The sequence below is a fragment of the Trichechus manatus genome, unplaced genomic scaffold (assembly GCF_000243295.1).
Source record: "Trichechus manatus latirostris isolate Lorelei unplaced genomic scaffold, TriManLat1.0 scaffold00125, whole genome shotgun sequence".
Classification (NCBI taxonomy): domain Eukaryota; kingdom Metazoa; phylum Chordata; class Mammalia; order Sirenia; family Trichechidae; genus Trichechus; species Trichechus manatus.
The window spans coordinates 307,786-315,377 of record NW_004444061.1 but is presented as its reverse complement, the minus strand read 5'-3'; the positions used below and the strand labels follow the sequence as shown (position 1 = coordinate 315,377).

Here is a 7,592-nt window from a genome sequence, read left to right as displayed (position 1 = left end):
TATATATGATTTAAACTCCAGTTAGGTAGAAAGATTTAAACTAATTTTTACAAAGACTACACCGTAAAATCTCACCAAAGTATCAATTAATATGAAACATTAAAGACAACATTCATCTCCTGTCATTGTGACTGACATATCCTTATTTAACATTTGCAGAACTTGACCAGGGTAAGGTTGCTTTTGGGCAGAATGAAGTATCTTACAGAAAGATCAGAGGAAAATTTTGTTTCTACTGTTTTTTATAATTTAGCAAATAATTTGTAAGATTCAATTCTCTTCATTCTAGGAATATTAATATAAATATGTATTGATATAAATATCTCATAGCCTGAAAATCACATTAGTGAACTGAATAATTATAAGAAAGTCCTTTTTAATTGAAAACACGTTGATTGCTGCCTAGATCTAACTCAGGGATTTGGAGTTTGAAAATCAAAATTTATTTTATTCAATTATAGTGTACATATGTGCCACTAATGCTTTAATTATGAAATTTTCTTATCATGAAATAATAATTTCATTGTTGATGTCATTAGAAAAACCATGCACTGGCTAACTAAAGTACTCTTAGGAATCATTTTTTTAAATGTAAGAATTTCTGTTATGCACAGTGAGTGAATATTTTCATTTTATTTTTCTCATTTGTGCATTTGCCTTACTGTAGATCAGTAAGTTATTATTCACAAACTGCAAGTAACAATAAATCTGTTCTCTTAAAATGTATAAGGAAACTAATGATTCAATTAGAAGTTATAAAATTCTTGATCAGTCCATATAGGAACTGGAGATTGATGAGGTAGACCCGTTCAATAAATTATGAAACATTTTCAACTACTAGGTGACTGGATGAATCAGGATTTTTATACTTCTTCTGAGCAATAAAAGGAGGATATCTAAATTGTGATTTAAATTTTTTTAAGAACACAACATTTTAATAGAGAAAAGGAACTTTTTAAAAATGATAAAAGCTCTAGAAGAGAAACAAAAAAGCTCTAGAAGAGTTTTGTGAGTCAAAACTAGATTCAGAAAAATAGATACTAAAATTTTCTTCTCATAAACAAAATTATAAAAATAAAAAGGATGAAGAGCTGAGGAGTAACATCTTTCATATTCAAAGAATTTAGTATAGAATTAGGGCCATACCATGTTTGAAAATGCTGAATAGAAAATGGTATTAAGAACATACCAAGTAAAAATATTACTGAGCATCACATGCAGGACAGTACGTTTTAGCAAGGAGACCTGGTAAAACAACACTTAAGCTTTAGGCTGTTAACTGAAAGGTCGGTAGTTTGAACCCACCCAGCTGTTCTGTGGGAAAAAGAGCTGGTGATCTGCTCCCGTAAAGACTACAGCCTAGAAAACTCTATGGGGCATGTCTACTCTGTCACATGGGGTCATTATGAGTAAGAGTCTACTTGATGGCACAAGGCAATGACAATAACCCTTTAACAGGAGCAAAGCCTTAGCAAGTACATATTTTTTTCAGCCCAATTAAAACATTTCTGAATAAGAAGGACATTTACTCACAGAATTGATTCAACTCTCCTACAGATCTTAGCTTCATTTTTCAGCATATATGACCAGCTAACTGGAAAGGGTGACCTCGATCAGACCAGCTTAAGAAATCTTTTACTCTATCACGGTTATCTAAATCTGGTGAGAGTCTACCTCATTCTTGTCTAGGTGCCAGTGGGATCGTAAGTGTCTGTGGACTTCAGGGATGGTTTCATCTATAGCAATATAGTAGTCACTAGCCGTATGTAACTCGTGAGCACTTGAAATGTGGCTAGTCCAAATTAACTACTGTATGTGTAAAATACACACCCCAGGTTTTGAAAACTTAGTACAAAAAAAAGAATATAAAATATCTAATAATTTTATAAAGATTACATGTTGAAATGGCCATATTTGGATATGTTGTGTTAAATAAAATATATTATTAAAATTAATCTCACCTGTTTCTTTTTACTTGTCTTAACGTGACTACCAGAAAATTTAAAATTATGCATTTGTGGCTTATATTATGTTTCTTTTGGGCAATGCTGTATACCAGTGGTTCTCAGTGGAGACAGTATCAGTCCCCAGAGGGGAATGTAGATATTTGTGTATGTTAGGGTGGGGGTGGCACTGTTGGATGTCAAACGACTACAAAGTGCAGCTGGTATATATTGGGAAGAGGAAAAGGATTCTAAATATCCTTCAGTAAGCAGGAGAATCTTATAGCTTGTCATTCCCAAAATGGCAAGAACGTCCTCTGAGAAAACACTGGCTTATGAAAGCCAGGGGTTGCTCACTCTGTAGATCTATTAGGAAACCATGTGGAATAGCGCATCATTAACTCTACCCCTTTCATGGGCTGAGGTGCTTATGCATGGAAGGCTTTGAGTCTCATGATTCAGGGTAGTACTCAGACAATACATTGCTTATTACTTTGTCGGTGGCCCCCTAGTGGTTGCACATGCGTACGCCATCATTCTTGCTCTTACTGAAATTCTCCAAGCTATTTTACTGCCCATGTACACTTAATTTTGCAAGGTTTTTGAGGAGTCAAGTGTTGGAGACAGGACTGCTCCTGAGCATGCTGGTCCAATCAAATATTTTTGCCAGCAGATCCTTTTCTACATAAAAAATCTACCTGTTTCTATAGAAACAATTTACCTGTTGCAGTCAAGTAGATTCCGACTCATAGCAACCCCATAGCTGAGATGTAATTCAAATTTTTTCATCTACGATTCCTGTCACCATAAGTAATCCATAAGTCAGCTGCATGCACTGTCAAAATGTTATGCCCAGATGGTTAGGGAATATGTTGATAAAGAACAGAGCGAGTCCTAATCATACCACTAGAAGCCTTCCTTCAATTTTAACTCCACTCCTATTATCAGCATCATTCTACTTCTCAGCACTTTTGGGGGAGGATTATTTATCCAGTTATAAATCCCACCTGATTGTTTCATCACCTGGGCCCCATTTTGCTGTCTCGTGCACAGGGATGTTATGAGTCTTAGCTCGCTACCTGCTTTTCATTATCTGTTATCAAGTAACTTTGTCAAAGAAACAAAGAAGCTTACCTGACAGGGCTATTTTTAACACAGCTTAATTTGCTTTGTTTCAAAATAGGTTAATACTGTCAAATAAAATTAAAAGTCAAGCTAATCAGGATTTCACTTACAGATGCATAATCTTGGATCTTGGGGTTCTGAACCTCTCTTCCTAGTTGTCCTGACAGGATAGACAATGTACCAAGTAAAACTTTTCTAGGCCAGAAAGATACTGAAGATTTTGTTTTGTTTTAAATATAAAGGTTTATGTATGTTTATGTACTATCTGTCTTACTAAACTGCAAGTTCTTTGCTGCAATAGCTATTCTACGCTTTAGCCATTTTCCTAAAAGACAAGGTTCATAATATGCACTTAAGTTGCTCAACATATGCTTATTCACTCAAAGTAGGAATAAATAAATTATTTTGGAATAACTAGACTTTTTTTCTCAAAATAATGACTAAGCGCTCTTGGAATTCAGTGCCTTCTTCTTAATGCCTCTTTCTTAGTGAAATATTTCTCTTCAAGTGAGCAGGTACAGGCAAGAATGAGAGTTTTTAAATAGTTCTACTTATTTGTATATCCTGTTCACATCAGCTAAACCCTCCTTTCATTCATTTTATTTACATTATAAAATTAAATAACTAAACAAAAATAATAATACAATTTTTAATACTTCCCTTTTTGGAATGCGCAATTTTTCAATAACACTTGCTATATCCACTGTTATATTCTCTCTCTCCAGCTTTTGTACCAACCTTTTAAAATCTGTTTTAGGCAGAGAACTCCCATGGCAGATAGATTAATTCTTCCTCATTAAGTTCATATTGTCAGAAATACAACCGTGAATGTGTTACTATTCCCCTGAATTGCTGTGGCAACCCCTAGCCATCATTGTCCTAGCAAATCTTCCATGTTAGGTAAGACTTGAACTTTTTAAAAAGAGGTTTAGTAGTAGTGGGTATGGAAGTCAGGCTGTGATAGGTTGAAAAGTGACTGACAGGTTAGGAAGTGAAAACAGCAGATGTTGACAACTCATTTAAGCTTGGCTGTTAAGAGTATGAGAACTATAAGTCAATAGCTGGGGAAGATTACAGGGTCAAGTGATGACTTTTAAAATGAAGATTAGATAGGTGCATGCTTAAATATTAATGGAAATATCAGAGATTTATCACAACTGAATGCATAAATCATAAAAAAATAAAGGCTGTGGTCATTTAGCTGGTAAGTCTTAACAGGATGCTAGTACATCTTGAATCTATGCTTCAGGGAGTCAGCAGAAGTAACTATTGACTCAGCTGTCTCCATCCATTACCAAACCTGTTTATGCATATTTTTATCTCGGGACTTGTAATAAAAAGAGAGTGTATATGAAAATAAAAGAGTCAAGAGAGAGGAAGACTAAAACAAGATTCCTAAGTCCACTGGAAAGAAAGCTTCTTCTGCCAGGAGAATCTCCCCAAATTCAATTGTGGCCTTCAGGGTGAACTTGGCTCATATATATGTTTGCATTTCCTGCATAGTATTTTAAAACCGAATTTGAATGCTTTAAATAGAAACATAAGTGATCACTGATTCATCACAGTCTTTATCACTCTCTATTATTCTATACCTTTTCCATAAACTTCTGCCCCTAGTAGACATTTTAGTTTGCAAATCCTGCTCTTATATTACTGGTGATAAAACGGTGAGCAAGAACTGTCAAACCCACTGATAAGAGCAGAATGAATTTTCCCAAAGATATCTGAAAAATTGAAATCACCTATTACTACCATACCTTTCTCTGTGGTGATTTTTTAATCAAACAAATAACTCATCAACCATTTCTAAAGCATGTTATAATACATTTTTAAAATAAAATAATTTTTGTTGGTTCCTGATAGTTTTATTCAAATAATTTGTAGTGTGCTGTTTCCTTTGGTTTGGGGCTTTCCATATTTATACTGCCTCTGCTAGAAACATATTTGTAAAAGTAGACTATGCACATACTGAATTTGATTCTACATGGCTTGGGGTTACACATGCACTAATATGGACTGATTTGTTGTATCTGAAGTTTTTCTTACTACCTTAACTCTTCAAACAATATCCCTTCTCCAAATTTCCTATGTAAATTATTAAGAATTTCTTCCTTGTTGTTCATCTATCTTGATGAAACCAAGTAAAGATTTTCAATTTTATTTATGCAGTTTTCCTCCTCCTTATCGTATTTCATATAAAGGTATTTAAGATTGCTAATCTTGGGTTGGAGCCCTGGTGGCATACTGTTTAAGAGCTCAGCTGCTAACCAAAACGTCAGCAGTTCAAATCCACCAGCTGCTCCTTGGAAACCCTAGGGGGCAGTTCTACTCTGTCCTGTAGGGTCCCTATGAGTCAGAATCAACTTGATGGCAATGGGTAATCTTGGGTTATGGAACCCTGGTGGTGCAGTGGTTAAAATACTCGGCTGCTAACTGAAAGATTGATGATTCAAATCCACCAGCCATTCCACAGGAGAAACATGTGGTAGTCTACATCCATAAAGATTTACAGCCTTGGAAACCCTACGGGACTTTGATTAACTTATATTTCTCTGCCCTTGTGAGCTAAATTCTTTTTTTAACCAAGACATTCAAAATCTTAGACCATGGTTCAAATATTCAAATTTGGTTATTAGACACCATCATTCTCTACCATATTGCTTTTCCTACGATTCTTTCTTATCTTCTATTTCTATTTTTATTGGTAGAAGAAAGAACACTGGCCATGCTCCTTTGTATTTGAATTCTTCAGACAAACACTTTAGATCATAATCACTAGAGATGCTTTCCTAGTTTCTTTTGATGCATGAATCATCATGATTAGGTTGTGGTCCCTGGGTTTGATAAGTTTTAGCGGTATTCCTATCACAACCTGGATACACCTATCAGCTCAAAGGTAGACCTGAGCCCATACCCCTTAACCGAAGTAGTATTGATGCACATGGTCATTTTCTTCTAGTATAAATACAGTTTTCTGGAACCTACTTGTGTTTGTATTTCCTTTTTATTTCCTTAAGTCTTATTCTCAATAAAGATCTTGTATTCTTTGTTTCTCCAAAAGCTTTGATAAATCTTCTATGTAGCTTCTTCGTAGTTTCAGAAATATAGCTTTTTAGTTCTTGTCTTCCTCAACAGTATTGCAATCCTTCCATGCTGCTGACTTTGGTTTTGTTAACTCCTTACCTTTGTTGTTCCATAGCTCAGGGATCTTCCCAAATCTGTGATGTGATCTCACATAGCTTTGCTAGTGTCTAACTTGGATGGAGTTGAGAACTAGCAGTGTATATGTCATTTATCCCCTTCTCATCTGTTCTTACCTTGAAACACATACTTAAAATGGGCAACAAAGTCTATGTTTCTAGACTTTAAAATCCATCTTTGATACCCTGATTTTGACAGAACACTGTTGGTAATTTTGCCCATGATTCAGTAATTTCCCATCAAAGGTAAATAGAAAAATCTAAGTGAAAGAGTGGATTAAATACACTTTGAAACGAAAAAGTAAATTATAGAACCTAAGATAAATGTGGAGCCCTGGTGGCACCATGGTTAAGAGCTTAGCTGCTAACTAAAAGATCAGCAGTTCGAATCCACCAGTCGCTCCTTGGAAACCCTATGGGGCAGTTGTACTTTGTCTTACAGAGTCGCTATGAGTCACAATCGACTCAGCAGCAACGGGTTTGCGTTTTGTTTTTTAAGATTAATGTGTATGTTGAAGTATGGATGAGCAAAATTATTTACTATGTTAGCAAAATAAATATTTTAAAATAATGACACCACTATGAATTACACTGTAATACACTAAAACTGCAAATAATTTGAGAATATAAAGACTATAACCAGTTGTTAAATAAGATAAAACAGACCTTTAAAACAATGTCTTGGGAAGTATATTTTGTATCCAAAAATAATCAGCTTCCTTCTTTTCTCCTTAGGCAACAATATTATTTTATAGCTTAGGGGAGGGTCCTCTCCTGAGAAATACAGTTTCAAAGAGGACATAATTCTCCTGCTGAACAACACTTAATTACTCAGCTAGCTGCACATCAGTCTCCTGGAGATTCTGATGCTCTGTGTGGGTTTCACACTGTGGAGGTCAAGAAAGACATTTTTGAATAATACTACAGTCTTAAATCCGCAAACATGTATACCATAGACAAAAAAATCTTTCTGTGCTAATGCAGGAAGCTAAAGCCAAGGGGTTAGGTCCTTACTTTATTTGAGAAACCAAAAGAGACACTAAGAAATTTGTGTCACCCATTCAGCACTTTCCATTGGAGGTAGGAGGTAAATCTTTTCCCAATAATTTAACTCTATTGCCAAGCTAAATAGAAGGATAAGAGGGGGGACATCGAAACATAATCAAGAATAACCAAGATGATAAAAAGAGATTTCAGAAGAAAGAATATATATATTGGAAGGCACCAAAAAAACAAACAAATAAACAAAAGGCCAAGTATATATTTCACCATTTCAAGAAATACCACATATTCTTTTTGTATCAATTATAATATATAAATACAT

General features: G+C 34.8%; 1 protein-coding gene across 1 annotated transcript in view; it reads right to left on the bottom strand.

Annotated features, from left to right (window-relative positions):
* The window catches only part of PPFIA2 (PTPRF interacting protein alpha 2), an 88,735-nt gene that overhangs the window by 78,387 nt on the left and 2,756 nt on the right, over window positions 1-7,592 (bottom strand). The window lies entirely within an intron of this gene.